General features: G+C 45.7%; 1 protein-coding gene and 1 non-coding gene across 2 annotated transcripts in view; both read right to left on the bottom strand.

Annotated features, from left to right (window-relative positions):
• The window catches only part of ONECUT3 (one cut homeobox 3), a 113,054-nt gene that overhangs the window by 70,053 nt on the left and 21,347 nt on the right, over nt 1-21,654 (bottom strand). The gene's annotated exons all lie outside the window — the stretch shown is intronic.
• Nucleotides 9,356-9,431, bottom strand: TRNAT-AGU. The gene has a single exon. It is a non-coding gene; the product is annotated as a tRNA-Thr (tRNA).

Genomic DNA, 21,654 nt, shown 5'->3' with positions numbered 1-21,654 from the left:
TTTGGGCAGTTTTAATTTTAATTTGCTCTTATTATTTATAATTTATTGTTCTATATGTCTGGGTTCCCCCATTAAGATTGTGACCCCCTTGTGGAAAAGGGACCATAGCTTAATTGTTTTTACCAGCACTTAACACATAGAAAGTTCTCAGGAAATGCCTGAATAATATTATAACATAATGTGTATCCATCCTATTTTGGGATTCCTAACCATGTCACTCAGGAGAATACAACAAAGAGAAGCCCCCATGGCCTAAATGGAAAGAGCACGGCTCTGGGAGTCAGAGGACCTGGTTCTAATCCTGGTTCTGCCAAATGCTTGCTGAGCGACCATGGGCAAGTCACTTAATTTATCTGTGTCTCAGTTTTCCTGTTCTCCCTCCTACTTAGACTGTAAACCCCATGTGAGACAGAGATTGTGTCCAATCTAATTAACTTGTATCTACCCCAGCGTTTACAACAATATTTGACACATAGTAAGCACTTTACAAATACCATTTAAAAAAAAACACCCAGATATAGTTACTTCTCCCATAGCATGTTTATTCATTATGTGTTTGGGTTAAAATGTTGTAGGGGAATTAGGAAATGATCTTCTGGAAATGCATATCTACCTGGATAGAATTTGATATGATGTTGGAAGAAACTGTTGTGTGCATGGGCATGGGATTTGTCAACATGTACATACTACAATACCAGACCTCAGCTCTCCCCATTTTCAAAGCCTTCCTAAAAGCCCATTTCCTTCAGCATACTTTCCCCAATTAATTCCCAACACCCCAAGTTATATCAATACAACAGCTACTTCTAGCACCTATACATTTCTTCCCATCCTAAGTACTTGTATTTATTTTATGCTGATTCCAGTATTTATGAATATTTTTACATCTGTCTCTCCTGTTAGAGTGTAATCTCCTAATGGGCAGGAAAAAAGGTGCCTTGACTTCCACTGCACTCTCCCAAATGCAGTGCATTGCATCCAGTAAGATGCTCAATAAAATATCATCACTTCTACATCATGAGACTTCCTTAATATGGGATTCTTGTAACTCCAGCGTTTTGGGAGAACTAATTGCCAAATCTGAAAACTGGGGGTTCTGAGCTCCCCTTGCCACAGCCACTGTTGATTTGCTAGAATCTAAGGACTACTTCAAGGGCAGGGATGGAAGCACCTGAAGCAATAGCTGTCTAACAGGCCAATGGGTTAGCTTCAAATTGCCTGGGGCAAGTGTGGTGATGGGTCTTGTGATGCTGCCTTTCCAGTAGAGTGACAGCTACATAGCCCATTTACTGTCAGCTTTAACTGGCCTGATCACCTGGATACAGAACTGTAGAGTTAAATAAGATTGGAGCTTCTGTACCCCAGAGTCACAGAAATCTCCAAGAAATAATGGGCATGGAAAAAAGTTAAGACCATTTTTATTGGCATCTATGATTTTTGTGGGAGAACCCCTTCTGCCCCTCACAACCACAATTATCTAGATAATTTAAAAGATGCATTTATCCTGAATCTGCCTCAATTACTATATAATTGAGACTAGGTCTATACTCATCAGTTGAGAGTCCCAGAAGAGATGTGAGTGTTCTCCCTTTTCCCAATCTCCCACAATAAAGTGCCCGGCACATAGTAAGCACTTAACAAATACCATCATGATGATGCTCCTTTCCCATTGACATGCTAAGGGGCCAGAAATTTCTGGCATTTGGCCCACAGTGAACTCACTTACGCACATCAGTGATGATTTCTCTGGGATTTCTGGGAATACGTCTCCAGACCAAAACAATTCCACCATTCCACCTCTACCCTTTGTTTCTCCCACATATTTTCTCCTCATATTTTTGCAACCAGTGACACTGGAGAGGACATTACTCTTCATCTACGGGCAGGTTTTGTGGTTGAACTCAGCACAACAGGACTGAAGAATCCCAGCTGAACACACAGGTGCCAGTACTGGTCACTGATTCACTGGCACTAATAGTAATAATAATTATAATAATAATTACAGTACTTGTTAAGTACTTACTATATGTCAAGCACTGTACTAAGCGCTGGGGTAGATACAAGATGATCAGGTTGGACACGGTCCCTGTCCCACATGGGACTCACAGTCCAAGTAGAAGGGATTTGGCTTGGCTATTTGTTCCTGCACTGATGGGCTTTCTCTCGTTAAAAAATGGGTGGATCATGAATTTCTAATCATACATTCCTCACCTGCCTTGCTGCGTGGGCCAGAAGCTTGGCCCCTGGAACAGGTGCCTTCCTTCCTGGAGCCCCCAGGGAGGTTGGAAAAGGTGAAGAAAGTGCTCTGCAGGGCTGGGGTGAAGGGTAGAGGAGGAGGCCTGAACCTCAACTGAGGGCAAGATTTGCCACTGACTCCAATCATCACATGAGCTGACTGAATGTTTCCTGGGGGTGTGGCAGATGGCCAAACCATTCCCAGTAAGTGTCCTTGTTAATAATAATAATAATAATAATGTTGGTATTTGTTAAGCACTTACTATGTACCGAGCACTGTTCTAAGCGCTGGGGTAGACATAGGGGAATCAGGTTGTCCCACGTGGGGCTCACAGTCTTCATCCCCATTTTACAGATGAGGGAACTGAGGCACAGAGAAGTTAAGTGACTTGCCCACAGTCACACAGCCAACAAGTGGCAGAGCTGGGATTCGAACTCATGAGCCCTGACTCCAAAGCCCGTGCTCTTTCCACTGAGCCACGCTGCTTTGTTCCATCCAGCTAGGCTGGTTCCTTCTGAGTATGTCACTCAGCATTGCTGATTTCTGACCACTGTTTTGAGACCTTCTGACTTGGCCCAGTGGCTGAAGTGGGGGCCAGAGAAGATGTTTCAACAGCACTGCAGGTGCCTTGGAGACCCCTTACCTTCACCTAGTGGCCTTTGATTCCCCTATGGGGGCTCCCAGGGAGAAGTCCTTTACCTTCACCCCTTTTACACCTCCAAACCTTGTTTCATCCTTCCTTTGGCCATCTCTTTCAACCTCCCCCTTCAAACTACAATTAGTTGATGGGGTGATGATGGAGAGAAGAGTGATGAAGAGGAAGAGAGGGGGTCAGAGGAAAGGATCAGGAAACAGCATTTCAGGGATCTAGGGAATCACTCCATTCCTCCCCTTTACCAACCAAATTGGATCATTCAAGCCAAAAATTAAAAAAAAACAAAACAAAAAAAATACAAAAATCAAACCCTCTTTCTCCTTGATAGCAGGTTTTAAAAATCAGAATGATCTGGATTTCTGCCTTAATTATTTTTTCTAGGGTAGACCCAGCCAGACAGTAGTAACCTATCTTGCCTGTGCCCCCTGTAAACTGTCAAATTTGAATGAAATCAATACAGAGAGAATAAAGACCAGAGCTCTCTACTACTTACAAGGTCAACACAAAGAACTGGCTTTGCAGCAGGAAGGATTTATATTGGATGCAAGAAAAAGCTTCCCAACTGGGTTCACACAGAGGGATAACAGAGAGAGGTTGTGCAGCTCTTTTAAGAATGGCATAAGATGTTTTCCTCACTTCCACGTGCCTGGAGAACTTTATGTCTATTCATTCATTCAATAGTATTTATTGAGCGCTTACTATGTGCAGAGCACTGTACTAAGCGCTTGGGATGAACAAGTCGGCAACAGATAGAGACAGTCCCTGCCGTTTGACGGGCTTACAGTCTAATCGGGGGAGACGGACAGACAAGGACAATGGCACTAAACAGCGTCAAGGGGAAGAACATCTCGTAAAAACAATGGCAACTAAATAGAATCAAGGCGATGTACAATTCATTAACAAAATAAATAGGGTAACGAAAATATATACAGTTGAGCGGACGGGTACAGTGCTGTGGGGATGGGAAGGGAGAGGTGGAGGAGCAGAGGGAAAAGGGGAAAATGAGGCTTTAGCTGCGGAGAGGTAAAGGGGGGATGGCAGAGGGAGTAGAGGGGGAAGAGGAGCTCAGTCTGGGAAGGCCTCTTGGAGGAGGTGATTTTTAAGTAAGGTTTTGAAGAGGGAAAGAGAATCAGTTTGGCGGAGGTGAGGAGGGAGGGCGTTCCAGGACCCGCGGGAGGACGTGACCCAGGGGTCGACGGCGGGATAGGCGAGACCGAGGGACGGCGAGGAGGTGGGCGGCAGAGGAGCGGAGCGTGCGGGGTGGGCGGTAGAAAGAGAGAAGGGAGGAGAGGTAGGAAGGGGCAAGGTGATGGAGAGCCTTGAAGCCTAGAGTGAGGAGTTTTTGTTTGGAGCGGAGGTCGATAGGCAACCACTGGAGTTGTTTAAGAAGGGGAGTGACATGCCCAGATCGTTTCTGCAGGAAGATGAGCCGGGCAGCGGAGTGAAGAATAGACCGGAGCGGGGCGAGAGAGGAGGAAGGGAGGTCAGAGAGAAGGCTGACACAGTAGTCTAGCCGGGATATAACGAGAGCCCGTAATAGTAAGGTAGCCGTAGAGATAGCCTAAACAACCTCTAGAAATAATTTTCAACCTTAGGGGCCTGTCATTCAAAAATCCCTCTCATACACCTATGTAACCTGACTTTGGGCAGGTAAACAAGGTTGTTTCTACTAGTGTATTCACCTGGTGCAGCATAGTTTAGCAGATTACCCGCAGACACAGCAGGCAGAAGTAGGTAAGTGAATCTTTTATCTTGCTGTGTGACTCTGAGCTGCCTTACCCTCTGTTCTTTGGTTGTTCCATCCATTTGAAAGGAGTTAAAACTGTAGCCTGCTTTGCCTGGGGAGATGAGAAGAGTATCTCTTGCTAGAACTGTATCTGATCCAGTTATCTTGTATCAACCCTAGAGTTTAGCACAGTGTTTGGCACAGAATAAGCACTTAATAAATACCATAAATAGTTAACTAAATAACTCTGGCATTCTTGTAGTACCATTAGTTCACCCCCTACAATTACCCCAGGGCTTTGGCTTTCCTCATTTCTCAGAGCCTGGAACATAGAGGACGTGGTGTCTGGGCTGTTGGGAAATTGAGCGTGTTGATATCTCTGATTCAATCACCCATCAGCAGATCAGGATAAATTTTCTGATTGTCCTAATGGCACAGCCTTAGTCCTTATCCCCTGACCTTTTCCCAGACCAGACTGCTCTGCGGAAAGGCACTTCATGAAGGCAAAGTGGAAGTAGGAAGCTTCAGAAAGGATTGTGCTAACACGAGGGGAGCTGCAGAGCCATTTGAAAAACCCCCACAACCAAACAACAACAACAACAAGTGGACAGATACTGTCTGCTGTTTTGCAACATCAACAGTCTCAGTCTAGTTTGCCTTCAGAGAAGCAGCATGGTGCAGTGGATATAGCATGAGCCTGGAAGTCAGAAGCTCATGGGTTCTAATCCCTACCCTGACACTTGTCAGCTGTGTGACCTTGGGCAAGCCACTTCACTTCTCTGTGCCCCAGTTACTTCATCTGTAAAATGGGGATTGAGACTTGTGAGCCCTGTGTGATACAGGGATTGTGTCCAATTCAATTTTCTTGTATCCACTACAGCGCTTAGTACAGTGCCTGGCACATAGTAAGCTCTTAACAAATCCCACAATTATTATTATTATTATAGCTAAAGCGAGATTGGTAACTAGGACTTGTGTTCCCCTGGCAAATGGTAGGTTGAGTTTATAGGGAAAAGGCAGGGAATCAGTGGTATGCTTGCTTTCATTCATTCAATCATATTTATTGAGTGCTTACTGTGTGCAAAGCACTGTAGTAAGCACTTGGGAGAGCACAATATAACAAGAGACATAGTCCTGTCCACAATGAGCTCACAGTCTAGAGAGGGAGATAGACATTGATATAAATGAATAAATTACAGATATATACAGATATGTACATATGTGCTGTTGGGTTGGAAGGGAAGATGAATGAAGGAGCAAGTAAGACCTGTGCAGAAGAAGGTGGGAGAAGAGGAGAGGAAAGCTTAATCAGGGAAGGCTTCTTAGAGGAGATATGCCTTCAATAAGGCTTTGAAGTCAGAGAGAGCAATTATCTGTCTGATATGAGGAGGGAGGACGTTACAGCCCAGAGGTAGGATGTGGACGAGAGGTTGGCGGCAAGATAGATGAGATCAAGGTACAGTGAAAAGGTTAGCATTAGAGGAACGAAGTGTTCGGGCTGGGTTGTAATAATAATAATAATAATGATGATGGCATTTGTTAAGTTCTTGCGTGACTCAGTGGAAAGAGCCCGGGCTTGGGAGTCAGAGGTCTTGGGTTCAAATCCCGGCTCAGCCGCTTGTCAGCTGTGTGACTTTGGGCAAGTCACTTAACTTCTCTGTGTCCTTGTTACCTCATCTGTAAAATGGGGATTAAGACTGTGAGCCCCACGGGGGACAACCTGATCATCTTGTATCTACCCCAGAGCTTAGAACAGTGCTTTGCTTAACAAATACCGTTATTATTATTATTATTATTATTATTGTTATGTCAGGCACTGTACTAAGCTCTGAGGTGGATTCAAGCAAATTGGGTTGGACACAGTCCCTGTCCCACGTGGGGCTCACAGTCTCAATCCCTGTTTTACTGGCTCTGGAACTGAGGCCCAGAGAAGTGAAGTGACTTGCCCCAAGTCACACAGCAGACAAGAGGTGGAGCCAGGATTGTAGTAGTAGAGTAGCAAGGTGAGGTAGGAGGGGGCCAGGCAATTGAACTTGAACTTGTTTACTTAGCACTCATTTCTGCTCAATTAATTTTGACTGCTCAAATTATAAATATTTTGATGTTTGTCTCCCTCTTTAGAGTGTAAGCTTCTTGTGGGCAGGGAGCTTGTCACTGTTATTCTGTACTTCCCAAAGGCTCAGCACAGTGCACTGCACCAAATGGGTTTAGACTGTGAGCCCATCATTGGGCAGGGATTGTCTCTATCTGTTGCCGAATTGTACATTCCAAGCGCTTAGTACAGTGCTCTGCACATAGTAAGCATTCAATAAATACTACTGAATGAATGGGCTCTCCATAAATGCTCCTTCAATTATTACCACTACTATACCACTATTACTCCTTGGGTGTGCAATAATTGACCTGGTATTCTGTTTGATTTACACCTGAGTAAATATACACCTAATTTACACCTAATCCTTCTAGACCTCTCAGCTACTCAGACACTGTGGACCACTCCCTTCTCCTTGAAACGTTATAATAATAATAATGTTGGTAGTTGTTAAGCATTTACTATGTGCAGAGCACTGTTCTAAGCGCTGGGGTAGATACAGGATAAGGAGGTTGTCCCACCTGAGGCTCACACTCTTAATCCCCATTTTACAGTTGAGGTAACTGAGGCACAGAGAAGTTAAGTGACTTGCCCATAGTCATACGGCAGAGCCAGGAATCGAACCCATGACCTCTGACTCCCAAGTCCGGGCTCTTTCCACTGAGCCACGCTACCTTGACTTCACTGACATTGTTCTCTCCTGCTTCTCCTCTTATTTCTCTGACCACTCATTCTCAGTTTCTTTTGCAGGTTCCTCCTCTGCTGCCCACTCTTTGACAGTGGCAGGTGGGGGGGGGGTCCTTCAAGGCTCAGTTTGGGGTCTTCTTTTACTCTCCATCTACACCCACATCCTTGGAGAACTCATTTGTTCCCATTGCTTCGACTAACATTTTTACACAGATGATTTCCAAATCTACCTCTCCAGGACTGATCTCTCTCGTCCTCTACAGTTTCGCATTTCCTCCTGCCTTCAGGACATCTCTACCTGGATGTCCTGCTGACAGCTCAAACTCAACATGTCCAAAAGAGAGTTCCTTAGCTCCTCACCCAAACCCTTTCCTCCCCCTGTCTTTCCCATCACTGTAAACAATACCACTCTCCTCCCTATCTCACAAGCCTGCAACCTTGACATTATCCTCAACTCATCTCTCTCCTACAAACCACATGTTCAATCTGTCACCAAATCCTGTCAGCTCAACCTCAACAACATCGTTAAAATCTCCCCTTAATTATAGCTTTTGTTAAGTGCTTACTATGTCCCAGACATTGTACTAAGCACTGGGGTGGATATAAGCAAATCAGGTTGGATACAGTCCTTGTGCCACATGGGTGCTCACAGTCTTAATCTCCATTTTACAGCTAAAATAGCTGAGGCATAGAGAGGTTAAGTGACTTGCCTAAGGTCACACAGCAGACAAGCAGCAGAGCCTGGATTATAATTCAGGTCCTTCTGACCCCCTGGACCTTGCTCTAGCCACTAAACCAAGCCCTTTCCTCCCCATCCAAACCGCTACTGTGCTGATCCAAGTATTACCTGTCCTGTCTTGACTACTGACTCAGCCTCCTTGCTGACCCTCCCTGCCTCCAGTCTTTTAGTCCATACTTCACTCTGCTTCCTGAATCATTTTAATGAAAACTGTTCAGTCCACATCTCCCCACTCCTCAAGAACCTCAAGTTGTTGCCCATCCACCTCCACATCAAACAGAAACTCCTTACCACTGGCTTTAAAGCACTCAATCAGCTTGCCCCCTCCTACCTCACCTCACTCAACTCCTACTACAGCCCAGCCCACACACTTTACTCCTCTAGATCCAGCATCATCTATGCACTTGGATCTGTGCTCTTCACCCCACCCTCAGCTCCACTTTACTTATGTACATATCCTTTTTTTATATTAATGTCTGTCTCCCCCTCTAGACTATAGGCTCCTTGTGGGCAGAGAATGCCCATCTCTTTTGTATTCTCCTACGTGCTTAATAATGATGGTATTTGTTAAGCGCTTACTATGTGCCAAGCACTGTTCTAAGAGCTGGGGTAGTTACAAGGTAATCAGGTGGGGCTCACAGTCTTCATCCCCATTTTACAGATGAGGGAACTGAGGAACAGAGAGGTTTAGTCACTTGCCCAAAGTCACACAGCTGACAAGTGACAGACCTGGAATTAGAACCCACGGCCTCTTACTCCCCAGTCCATGCTCTTTCATTCATTCATTCATTCATTCATTCAATAGTATTTATTGAGCGCTTTCTATGTGCAGATCACTGTACTAAGCGCTTGGAATATACAAATCGGTAATAGATAGAGACAGTCCCTGCCCTTTGACGGGCTTACAGTCTAATCGGGGGAGACAGACAAAAACAATAGCAATAAATAGAATCAAGGGGATGAATATCTCATTAAAACAATAGCAAATAAATAGAATCAAGGTGATATACATCTCATTAACAAAATAAATAGGGTAATGAAAATATATACAGTTGAGCGGACGAGTACAGTGCTGGGGGGAGGGGAAGGGAAAGGGGGAGGAGCAGAGGGAAAAGGGGAGCTCTGTCTGGGAAGGCCTCTTGGAAGAGGTGAGCTTTAAGTAGGGTTTTGAAGAGGGGAAGAGAATGTTTCCACTAAGCCACACTGCTTCTCAGAAGTTGAGGCACCACTGGGATTCAAACCCAGGGTCTCCTGTTTACTAGACAGGTGCTTTAACCAACTAAGCTACTGTGTGCTCACAGTAAGCACTCAATAAATAGGACTGATTGATTGATTAATGTCCTGGGGTGCAGGCAACTCTGCCCTTCTGCCCCCCAGCCTGCTGCTGGCTGATATGGGACTCTGGGGAAACCTTTAAAATCAATCAGGGCAGCAGTAGAATGAGGAAGAACAAAAGCTCTGGGCAGGGGGGTGGGGGGAGTCTCTGAAAGATCAAAATGCTAATGTTGAGGTCCTTTGGGGTGTTCAGAGGTGGAATTAGTTGTAAATACCTCCAAAACCACTTAATCATCTTACCTAAAGCCAGGACTGGAAGATTTGGTGCTGAGCATTTGGCTTGTCCCATGACCAGATGATGGCCAGAACCACAGATTCTACTGAAAAATAATCTCTCCAAACTCAGATGGACAAGCTATGAGTGTGGTTGTACATTCATATATCAAAGATAGATTGTTTTGTATCCAGGCAAGGAAGGATGGGGACCAGGATGGCAGTGGGGGAGGAGGCCAGGCATTATATTCCACTCATCTATCTCACTCGACCCACATATTCAAATTCAGGTCTCCTCCCCCACTAAGCCCCATCCTGTTTTCATGATTTACAGGGTCCCAGGAGGTGCCAGCTGTAATGAATTCCCATGTGGGAGCAGCACAGTTAAGAAGCAACTAAGGTTTAAAAGAGCTTCAGAGATGGTGGGGTGAATCTAAGTGGGGAATGGGAGAGGGAAGGGTGGGGCAAGAAAATAAAAATAAATTACATAGTGGGAGTGGAATGTAAAGAAAGTCTAGTGTATTATCAGGAAGTTAAAAGATGTCATGGAATGATAGGTGGCAGAAAGGATGGCAGGGCTCCTCGAACTCCTGGGTATCAAGGGTCAATCCAGTGGATGTCTAGCGTAATCACTGGCCCTACTGCCTTGTCTCTTTGAGCACAATCTAGCTTTTGCCAGGTGAACTGAGCTGAATTTGCAACAAAAAAATAATGGTTACCCCTGCCTCTTTCACTGAGTTAAATATGAAACTGGAGCTTCACTGGCCATTAAGTAACAGACAAGCGACTCTCATAGTCTTATCTTTGACACACCATTGCCAGGTTTGCCTGATGTGAACAGCATAGCTGTATGTGTGAGCATGGCCAGAGGGACACACACACACACACACACACAATGTAAATTGGAGATTGGCAATTAGCAGGTCAGTTTGATCCATGTTGACAGCCAGACCAGATCATTCTGGAAAGAAAAATTCACTTTGAATCGTGAATTATGGTCGTCACCATGAATCAATTCAGCAGATAATTATAACTCCATTACATTTGTGCTCTGTAGACATAAGCTGGGTACTTCTGAATGTTTTGTGTACAAGTGGGTGTCCTCATAAGACCCACTACAAACTGCAACACTGTCTGAAAAGAATACAAAGACAGTCAACAGTCAACATTCCTGTCCAAACTCCTCAGAAAAGTTACATAAATCCACCGCCTTCACTTCCTTCCCGACTCTTTTCTTTACCCACTGCAGTCTAGTTTCTTCCCCTTCATTCCACTGAGACCGCACTCTCCGAAGTCACCAATGACCTCCTTTAGTCAAGTCTTTTGGGTTGTATACTTTCATAATCTTTGACCTCTCCTTGACCCCCATCCCATCTGGCTTCCTCCCCCTTCACTCCATGGAAACTACCCTCTCTAAGGTCACTATTGAGTTCCTTCTTGCCAAATTCAACAGCCTCTACTCCATCTTAATCCTCCTCAAACTCTCAGCTGCCTTTGACACTATGGACTGATCCTTCACCTAGAAACACTATCTAACCTTGGTTTTACTGACACTGTCCTCTCCTGCTTCTCCTATGTCTCTGTCCACTCTTTCTCAGTTTGTTTCACAGGCTCCTCCTTTGTCTCCCATTTTCTAACTGTGGGAATCCCTCAAGGCTCAGTTCTGGGTTCCCTTCTATTCTCCATCTACATCTTCTTCCTTGGAGAACTCATTTGCTCCCATGGCTTCAACTGCAGATGATTTCCCAATTTACCTTTCCAGCCCCAACCTTTCTCCTCTGAAATCTTACATTTCCTCCTGCCTTCAAGACAACTCTATTTAGATGTCTCACTGACACCTCAAATTTAATGGGTCCAAAACTGAACTCCCCATCTTCCCACCCAAACTCTGCCACCAGACTTTCCCATCACTGCAGACAGCACCACCATCCTCTCTATTTCACAAGCCCATAATCTTGGCATTATACTCCAGTCATCTCTCCCACTCAAACCACATATTCAATCGGTCACCAAATCCTGTCAGTTCTACTTTTGCAACATCGATAAAATCCATCCTGTCCTCTCCATCCAAACTGCTACCACACTGATCCAAGCACTTATCATATCGTATCCCACCTTGATTTACTGCATCAGCCTCCTTGCTAATCTTTCTGCCTCCTGTCTCTCTCCACTCCAGTCCTTACTACACTCTGATGCCCAGATCGTTTTTCTAAAAGAACATTCAGTTCATGTCTCCCCACTTCTCCAGAACTTCCAGTGGTTGCCCATCCACCTACACATCAAACAGAAACTCCTTACTATCAGCTTTAAAACACTCAATCAGCTCACCCCCTCCTACTCACTATTTTCCTACTACATCCCAGTCCGTTCACTTTGTTCTTCTAATGCCAACCTACTTACTGTAACTCGATCTCGTCTTTCTCGCAATCAACCCCCTTGCCTACCTCCTCCTTCTAATCTGGAACTCCCTTCCCCTTCATATCTGACAGTCCACCACTCTCCCCACCTTCAAAGGCTTACTAAAATCACATCTTCTTTAAGGGGCCTTCCCAGAGTAGGCCTTCATTTCCCCTATTTCCTCTCATTTCCATGTGTCCATGCACTTGGCTCTGTACTCTTTAAGCACTTGATATTCACTCCAACCTCAGTCCCACAGCACTTAAGTTCTTATCAGTAATTTATTTTAATGTAAGCTCCTTGTGGAGCTTACACGTCTACCAATTCCGCTGCATTGTACTTTCCCAAATGCTTAGTGCCGTTTTCTGCACACTGCATGTGCTCAATTCATAAAATTGCTTGACCTCTCAGTTATCTTTGACCATGTTTGAAATGGGATCCTTGACTTCAAGGGGTTTGCAATCTAGGCTCTCCCAAGCACTTAATACAGTTTTCTGCACACAGTAAGCACTCAATCAATATCTTTGATTGATTTATTAATTGATTGATTGATGGATTCTCCCTTCCTAAAGCCCTCCTCCAGGAAGCCTTCCCAAAGTAGTTCCCAACAACTTGGCCAACCCCTTAGGCACTCTTGCTACTTAGATCTATCTTCAATATCTATATTTGTGTATGTTTTGTTGGGTGTGTGTGTGTGTGTGTATGTGTGTGTGTGTTTGTCCCCAATTATTTATTAATTTATTTTAGCCTTACATATTCTTGTTTTACCAGTTAGGTTGATGTTCTTCCTTCAGCTACCACTGTGTAAATCATTTTGTGACTGCATGTCTTCCCCAGTTGCTTGAAAACTCCTCGAGGGCAATAATAATGGGAATAGATGCAAGATAATCAGGTCCTTGTCCCACATGGGGCTCACATTCTAAGGGAGAATGAGTATCTTATCCCTATTTTTACAAACGAGAAAACCAAGGCCCAGAGAAGGTAAAGGATTTTTTATGGTATTTGTTAAGCACTTACTATGTACCAAGCACTGTCTTAAGCACTGGAGTAGATACAAGCTAATCAAGTTGGACACGGTTCGTGTCCCACATGGGGCAGGGAATTTGTTTATTGTTATATTGTACTCTCCCAAACAGTACAGTGCTCTGCATAGAGTAATCGCTCAATAAATACAATTGAATGAATGAATGAATGGCTCACAGTCTTAACCCCCATTTTACAGATGAAGAAACTGAGGCACAGGGAAGTTAAGTGACTTGACCAAGGTCATGCAGCTGACAAGTGATAGAATGATAGATTCTTATCCAGGCCTTCTGACTCCCAGTCCTGTGCTCATTCCACTAGGCCATGCCGCTTCTCAGAAGCAAGGACTGTTATCTTTTGTTTCTCTTGTACTATATACTGTACTCCTTCTCTCAATCTGCCACTTACCTACTTAGTCTTTGAGGACTGATCTAAGGGTCCAGACCAGCAAGAAGATGGAAAGTAAATGCTGGGAGTTTCATTTAAGAACCCACTCTGATCCTGATAGCATTCACCAGACTCTACCCTTGCTTCCTCCCAGATCCTCATGCTGCCCCCTATTCTTTGCATCCTGAGCTACTGCATCCCAAACCTTTGCCTATTCCACCAAACGTGCCAAATTCTCCAGATTTCTGGGGCAATCTCCTCAGAAAGGAATTCTAAGGAAAAACTGAGCTCATTCTATTTCCTTTCAGTTCACCATCTGATTTCTTTTAGGCTTTGAGCAGGTGAGCAAGTGCTTATTTCATTTTTTCTTTTAATGTATTTGTTAAGCACTTACTATGTGCCAGGCACTGTACTAAGCGCTGGGGGAGATACAAGCTAATCGACTTGGACATGGTCCATGTCCCACATGGGACACACAGTCTTATTCCCCATTTTGCAGATAAGGGAACTGAGGCACAGAGAAGCTAAGTGATGTACCCAAGGTCTCACAGCAGACAAGTAGCAGAGCCAGAATTAGAACCCAGTTCCTTCTGATTCCCAGACCCGTGCTCTATCCATTAGGCCACCCTTATTTTAGAGTGGCCTTCCATCATCCCAGTTCTCATCCCTTTCCCGCACTATGGGGTCTGCATACCCAGAGATTGTAGGGTGGCCGCAATGAAGTCTCGGCAAGGCCACGGATTCTGTAGGCATGTTGTGGGGGAGGGAGGAAGGGATGTGAGGTTGGGAAGAGTAGCAAGGCATTCTTGATTCAGGAAAGGTGAAAATGGCATCCTTGATTTAGGTTAGCTTCTGTCTTGCCGGCTGGTCAAATCTGAATGATGCTGGCCCCTGAGGAGAGCTTTCAGGGAGCTGCACTTCTGGGGATCGATGATACCTTGGGGGTGTCACTGGGAGGGGGTGCAGGCTAGAGGCAGAGCAGAGGGTACTGCTCATCGGCTCCAGAAAACTGCGGGCTCTTACACGCCTCCACCCCTTCCCTCAGGCCCCTGGGCAAATGTCCAAATACCCCTGCAAGCAGTGCTATGGATGCTAGCGATTTGTGGCCCAAGGTCTTGATTCTGGGAGTGGATGATGGAGTTCTACCAGGAAACCCGTTATATATCTTGGGTGACCTTGAGCAATTTAGACTTCCCCTCTGGGGACCTCAGTGTCCCTAATTCTCTCCTCTCCCTCCTACACTTTGAGGTCCAGACTGCTAAAACCTCCCGGGCACAGAGTTGGGGGACTGAGCTCCATGAACGAGGACAAAAACAGGGAGGACAGCGTGGCCGACTTTTACTGGAAGTCAATTTGTCATGTCGTCCCACGCTGTTGTCCCCGGCTGGCGACCAGGTAAGCCCAACCCTTCCCTGCCCCGTCCCCGCCCTCTGTCCTCTCCCGCCCGGCCCCCCGCCCCGCCCTCCCCGCGGTTCTTTAAAACTCCCCCCTCCTCCTCCCCTCTCCCACCGCAGCTTTTAACGGTTTTTTTTCTCCGTTTCCCCAAGGGTCCCGTGAGACTCCCCGCCACTGCACCCTCGAGTCTGCTCCTCCCATCCCCATGGTCCCCGCTCTAGCCCCTCCTCCCTACCCCGCCTGTCTCCGTTTCTTCCTTTCTTTCTTTCTTTTTTTTTTTTAATACCTTGTTTCGCTGCAACTGGGCCCTTCCTTGGCTGCAGCTCGCGGCCTCCGGGACCACCGCAGGCACGGGGACCGGGGTGGACTGGGGTGAAATGGGGGAAGGGGAGTGCGGTGGCAATCCCCTCCCAGGTCTCCTCCCCTGGCCCAGCCAGGCTCCCGGGAAGGAGCCATCTGCGGTCGAGGCAGTGAAACAAGGTTAAAAAAAAAAGTGGCGGAGGGGATGGAAGGGGAGCGGATTCGGGGGCCCAGGGATTGACGGGGGCACACAGGAGCTGCGGGGGAAACGGGAAAAAAAATGTATGAAGCTGCGGTGGGGGTGGGGAGTTTTAAAGAGGGGCCGGGAGGGTGGGGGAGCGGGGGTGGGGAGAGGACGGGGACGAGGAGGGGCCGGGGAAGGGGCAGGCTTACCTGGTTGCCAGCCAGGGATGCCAGCGTGGGATGACATGACAATTTTACTTCTGGTAGGAGTAAAAGTCGTCCCTGCTGTCATGGAACCGGACAGGGTAGTCCACCTGGGGAGGAGAGAAGAATGGCACAGATATAAGATGGGAAAGGATAGGTTTTAAGTGAGTTCAACCGAAAAAGAGCTAGGGGTTAGAGTGGACTACAAGCTGATCATGAAGCAGCAGTTTAACACTGTGGTTTAAGAAACAAATCTGAGTCCAATTCTCTCAGGGCTCTCTGTCTGTCCGAAGTGGATAGGCTCTGCTAATTCACCCTACTATCTTTGCCCATTACTGGAACTTTCCACTCCTGTCCTGGAAATCGAGCCTAGTTCTACCTCCCAGGGGCCTGTTTCTTACCTGAGCAATCTTTTGTCCCAGCCTCAACTAATATACCTTACAGCCCTCCTCTTTCCCAAACTCCCACTTTCATTCTTGCTTAGTTGAGCAAGGGTGCTATTTTATTTTTAACATATTTGTTAAGTGCTTACTATGTGCCAGGCACTTTACTAAGTGCTATGGTAGATACAAGACAACTAGGTTAGACACAGTCCCTGTCCCCCATAGAGCTCACAGTCTTAATCCCCATTTTACAGATGAAGTAACTGGGGCACCGAGAAGTTAAGTGACTTGCCCAAGGTCACACAGCAGATGAGTGCAAAGCTGGAATTAGAACCCAGGTCTTTCTGACTCCCCATTCTCTTTCCACTAAGTCACGCTGCTTCTCTGACCAAGGCCCTAGAGAGGACCACTGTGGATTGGTCCAACTACCATTTTTGGTGGCTGATACTTTCTCTAGACCCTTCAGAGTTTGATGGCCACTATTAGGCTCAGCCTTCTCTTCCAGGAACCTCTCAGTTCCCATTTTGCCATTTTAAAATTTGTTCACTCATTCATTCAGTGGTATTTATTGAGCATTCATTCATTCATTCATTCAATTGTATCTGTTAAACGCTTACTATGTGCCAAGCACTGCTCTAAGTGCTGGGGTAGATACAAGGTAATCAGATTGGACACAGTCCCTGTTCCAATGGGGCTCACAGTCTTAATCCCCCATTTTATAGATGAGCTAACTGAGGCACAGAGAAGTGAGGTTACTCGCCCAAGCTCACACAGCAAAGTGGTGGAACTGGGATTAGAATCCAAGTCCTCTGACTCCCAAACCCGTGCTCTTGCTACTAGGCCATGCTGCTTTCCAAGAGCGCCTACCCTGTGCAGAGCACTATACTGAGAAAAAATACAAGGGTCAAAATTAGACACAGTCCCTGTTCCCCAAGGGACTCACATTCTAAAAATAAGGGAAAGGGAGGGGGCTGGTGAGAGATACATAAGGAAAAATTAGGAGGAACCCTCCAAGGTAGCCTAGGGCTATGAGAGTTTGCTCTGGCTGGAAGCAGTGCTAGATCATGGCTTGCAGGGCCTTCTTTTTATTTGGGCACTCTAGTCCAGAGGCTACATCCCTGTGTGTCCCTACTGACAATTCAGAACTCTCAGAGAATGCTGGAAAGTGATCCCAGGTTGATGGCATGGAGAGTGAGGCAGGATGACTTCAACTCCTGAGCATATCCTGGTCTGAGCCACCTACAGATGAAAGTAAGGCATGTATCCTTGGGTTTTGCTTTGTTTACAGAGTTATTATTTCCTTATTCATCATTTCCCATCTTGACTACTGCATCAGTCTCCATGCTGACCTCCCTGCTTCCTGTTTCTCCCTTCTCCAGTCCGTACTTCAATCTGTTGCCCAGATCATTTTCTTGAAAAACCGTTCAGTTCATAGCTCCCCACCCCTCAAAAGCCTCCAATGGTTGTCCAAACATCTCTACATCCAAGAGAAACTGCCTACCATTATCTTTAAGGCACACAATCAACTCTCTCCCTCTTACCTAACCTTGCTGATTTTCTATTACAATCCAGCCTGCACACTTTGCTCCCTTAATGCCAATCTACTCTCTGTACCTCGATCTCATCTATCCCACTGCCGACCCTTGCCCAGGTCTTCTCTCAGACCTGGAACTCCTTCCCCCTTCATATCTGATTGTCCACCACTATCAGATCACCATACCTTCAAACCCCTCCTAAAATTACATCTCCTCCAAGAAGCCTTCCCTGTCTAAGCCCCCATTGCCCTTCCCTGCCCTCCCCTCTGCATCACCTATGTACTTGGCTGTGAACCCCTTAACAATAATAATATTAGTAATAATTATGGTATTTGTTAAGTGCTTACTATGTGCCAGGCACTGTTGTCAGCATCAGCTAGATACACAGTAATCAGGTTGTCCCACATGGGGCTCACAGCCTTAATCTCCATTTTACAGATGAGGTAACTGAAGCACAGAGAAGTTAAGCAACTTGCCCAAAGTCACACAGCTGCCAAGTGGCGGAGCTGGGATTAGAGCCCATGACAATCAATCAGTGATATTTATTGAGGCACTTTGATACTCACCCCAGCCCCAAAGCACTTACTCTACCATTTCCCCTATCTGTAACATTTTAATGTAAGTGCCCTGTGGGCAGAGATTGTATCTACCAACTCTATGGTATTGTACTCTCCCAAGCTCTTAGCTCAGTGTTGTGCACACAGTAAACACTCAATAAATGCCTTTGATTGATTGAGAATTCCCACCCAAGCGCCCACAGGACCCTGAGCAAGAACACCTTCGTGATCAAACCCACCAGTACAGAGATGTCAGTAACTGAGGACAGCTTCCTCTTCCGCTTGTTCCTACCCACCTTATGCCACGTTTGAGAAGCAGCGTGGCTCAGTGGAAAGAGCCCGGGCTTGGGAGTCAGAGGTCATGGGTTCGCATCCCAGCTCTGCCACTCGTCAGTTGTGTGATGGTGGGCAAGTCACTTAACTTCTCTGTGCTTCAGTTACCTCTGAGGCAGATGAAGACTGTGAGCCTCACGTGGGACAACCTGATTACCCTGTATCTCCCTCAGCGCTTAGAACAGTGTTCTGCACATAGTAAGTGCTTAACAAATACCAACATTATTATTATTATGTAGGTATGGTCCCAGCTGAGTCATGTGGTGTGTCTAACCCCTGCCCAGTTGGATTAAGGTGGAGTTGCAGGGGGAAAGAAACAGTATTCTGGTGGGTTTTGTCTAGTTTTCCTTTCTTGGACAAGAAGGAAGTCCAACCAAGCACTCAGTCAAGTACTTAGTACAGTGCTCTGCACATAGTAAGCGCTCAATAAATACGATTGAATGAACCAAAAGGAAATGGCAGCTTCAAGCAGTGTGCAAGCAAGGGAAAATAGCAGGCCTGAATGCAGCATTCCCATAGCACCTTTCCTCCAGGGAATTCAGAGTTCATTTATATTTACAATCTCATTTGGCCCCACAACAGCCTTGTGAAGCAGAAGGGACAGGAGTTAAAATCCTCATTTGCAGATAGAAGTTGAGGTCCGGAGAAGTTCAGTGACTTGGTCAGGATCATACAGAGCCAAGTTTGGATGAAGATACTATCCACTATATTCCTGGGGCCAATATAGATGATTTTGTAACCAAAAATGCTTTCATCAAAAGCAAGCTACAGCAGTTTCATCCACCAGGCTTGTTCTGATAGGTGGGGAACAGACCTTTCTTAAAACTAATTGGAAGCCCTGTCTCTCAAAATAAGCAGCTGGAGAAAATATCCTGTGGAAATTCCTCTATCAACATGCATAGCAGGCTGAAAAAAGGAGGCAGAAGCTCTAGTCTTACTTCCAATTCTGGGAAACCTTGAGCCATTCCTTAGCCTTTCAGTGGGCTACCTGCAATAGGATCCATAAGCTAAATGGAGGGGAGTATAACTGGAGTGGGGAGGGGAGGGGAGAGGCAAACCTATCCTAGGATACCTCCACCTAATAGGTTGAGTAAATTTTGGGATGCCAGGCCACTGGGAGAAACTTTCAGGAATAAAACTCCTGACTGAATGATACTTTCAGGAGTGAAACTATTCAGTCCATGTTTCCCAGCTCCTCAAGAACCTCCAGTGGTTGCCCATCCACTTACGCATCAAACAGAAACTCCTTGCAATTGGCTTTAAGGCACTCAATCACCTTGCCTCCTTCTATCTTACTTTCCTGATTTCCAACTACAACCCAGTTGGCACACTTCAGTCCTCTAATGCCAACCTACTCATTGTACCTCGATCTTGTCTCGATCTCGATCTCAACAGCGACCCCTTGCCCACATCCTGTCTCTGGCCTGGAACCCCCTCCCTCTTCATATCTGACAGAACAATCACTCTTCCCACCTTAAAAGCCTTCATAAAATCACACCTCCTCCAAGAGGCTTTCCCTGACTAGCCCCTCATTTCCTCTTCTCCCACTCTCTTCTGTCACAGTTGAATCTGTAACTTTATTCACCCCACCCCCTGCCCCACAGCATCTATGTAATTTATTTATTTATATTAATGGTTGTCTCCCCCTCTAGACTGTAAGCTCCATGTGGCCAGAGAACATTTCTACCAATTCTGTTATATTGTGCTCTCCCAAGCTCTTAATACAGAGCTCTGCACACTGTAAGCACTCAATAAATCTAACTGATTGATTGAAACTCATGGGGACTGGTGACTTTGTGCATGACATCACTCAGGGATGAGGATAAGGGCATGACATCACTCAGGGATGAGGATAAGGGCAGACCAGGGGTGTTATTGGTCTCTATGAGTACTGGCTTCTGGAAAATTTGGAAAATCATCATTGTCAACCTCAGTGGGATTTAGTGAGCACCTACTGAATGCAAAGTATTGTACTCACTAAGCAGTGGGGAGAGCTCAAAAGAAGCAAAACACATGATCATTACTTTCCAGGAGCTTACAAATTAATGGAATGAAAAATGTTTCAGATTATATAGCTAAGGAAATAATTGCATATACAAATATAGGCTCATAAGTGCTGTGGATAGGAATGGAATATGTATGTACTTGGAATGAGAGGTTTATATGACAGAGTATTGTGAATGAATCAGAAGTTTCCCGGAGGAAGTGGGGTTTTAGGAGGGCTTTGAGTGTGTGATTTTGGAGGGAAGGAAGTACCAGGCTGGGGAACCAGCGTGAGTGAGGGGTTGGAGGAGGGCAAGTCAATAATGAGGTGCAGTTAATATGAGGGGAGCGGTTGAAGAGAGCTGTAAGGTAAAATGGAGAAAGCTTTAAGATAATGATAAGTTGCTTCTGCTTTATGCAATGGGAAATGGGTAGCCACTATAGGTGTCTGAGGAGAGAAGAGATGTGTGCAGAATGATGCTTCAGGAAGATGATTTTGTGCAACAGTATGTTGAATAACCTGAACTGGGGAGAAGCTGGAGTTGGGGAGATCAGTAAGAAGGATGATCTAATAGTCTAAGCATGATATGACATATGACTCCCAGGTGAGAGTTTTAGGGGTGGAGAGAAAAGTGTGAATCTTGGAAATACAGCAAGGGAAAAACCAGCAGGATTTAGCAGGAGATTGAATGCCAGAGCTCAAAGTCAGTGAGGAGTTGAGGATGACATCAAGGTTGCAAGCTTCTGGAAAAGAGAAGATGGTAGTGAGAAAGATGGGGAATTTAGGAGGAAAGCATTGAGGAAGAAAGATCAATCACTCATCAATGGCATTTATTGAGCTTTTGCCATGTACACAGCACTGTACTAAACACTTGGGCAAGTAAAGTACACCTGGGTTGGTAGACATGTTCCCAGCCCAGAAGGAGCTTATAGTCTAGAGGGGAGATGAATTCAGTTTTAGATAGTCGTTTTTGAGGCACCAGTAGGACATACAGTGGAGATGTGTTGGAAGCAAGAGAAAATGACAGATTATAGAACAGGAGAGAGGTCAGGGCAAGTGAGTCATCCACAGAAGAGGTGGTAGGTGAAGCCATATGAGTAGATGAGCTCCCTGAGAGAGTGGACATAGAGTGAGAAGAGTAGGGGAACCAGAACAGAGCCTTATGGGGCATCTACAGTTAGGGGATGAGAGGTGGAAGTGGAGCCAGCAAACAAGACTGAGAAGGGCTGTTTAGAGAAATAGGAAGAGTCAGGAGAGTACCACATCAAGGAAACCAAGGTTTGAAAGTGT

The sequence above is a fragment of the Ornithorhynchus anatinus genome, chromosome X2, assembly GCF_004115215.2.
Source record: "Ornithorhynchus anatinus isolate Pmale09 chromosome X2, mOrnAna1.pri.v4, whole genome shotgun sequence".
NCBI classification, from domain to species: domain Eukaryota; kingdom Metazoa; phylum Chordata; class Mammalia; order Monotremata; family Ornithorhynchidae; genus Ornithorhynchus; species Ornithorhynchus anatinus.
This window is presented reverse-complemented; position numbering and strand designations above follow the sequence as displayed.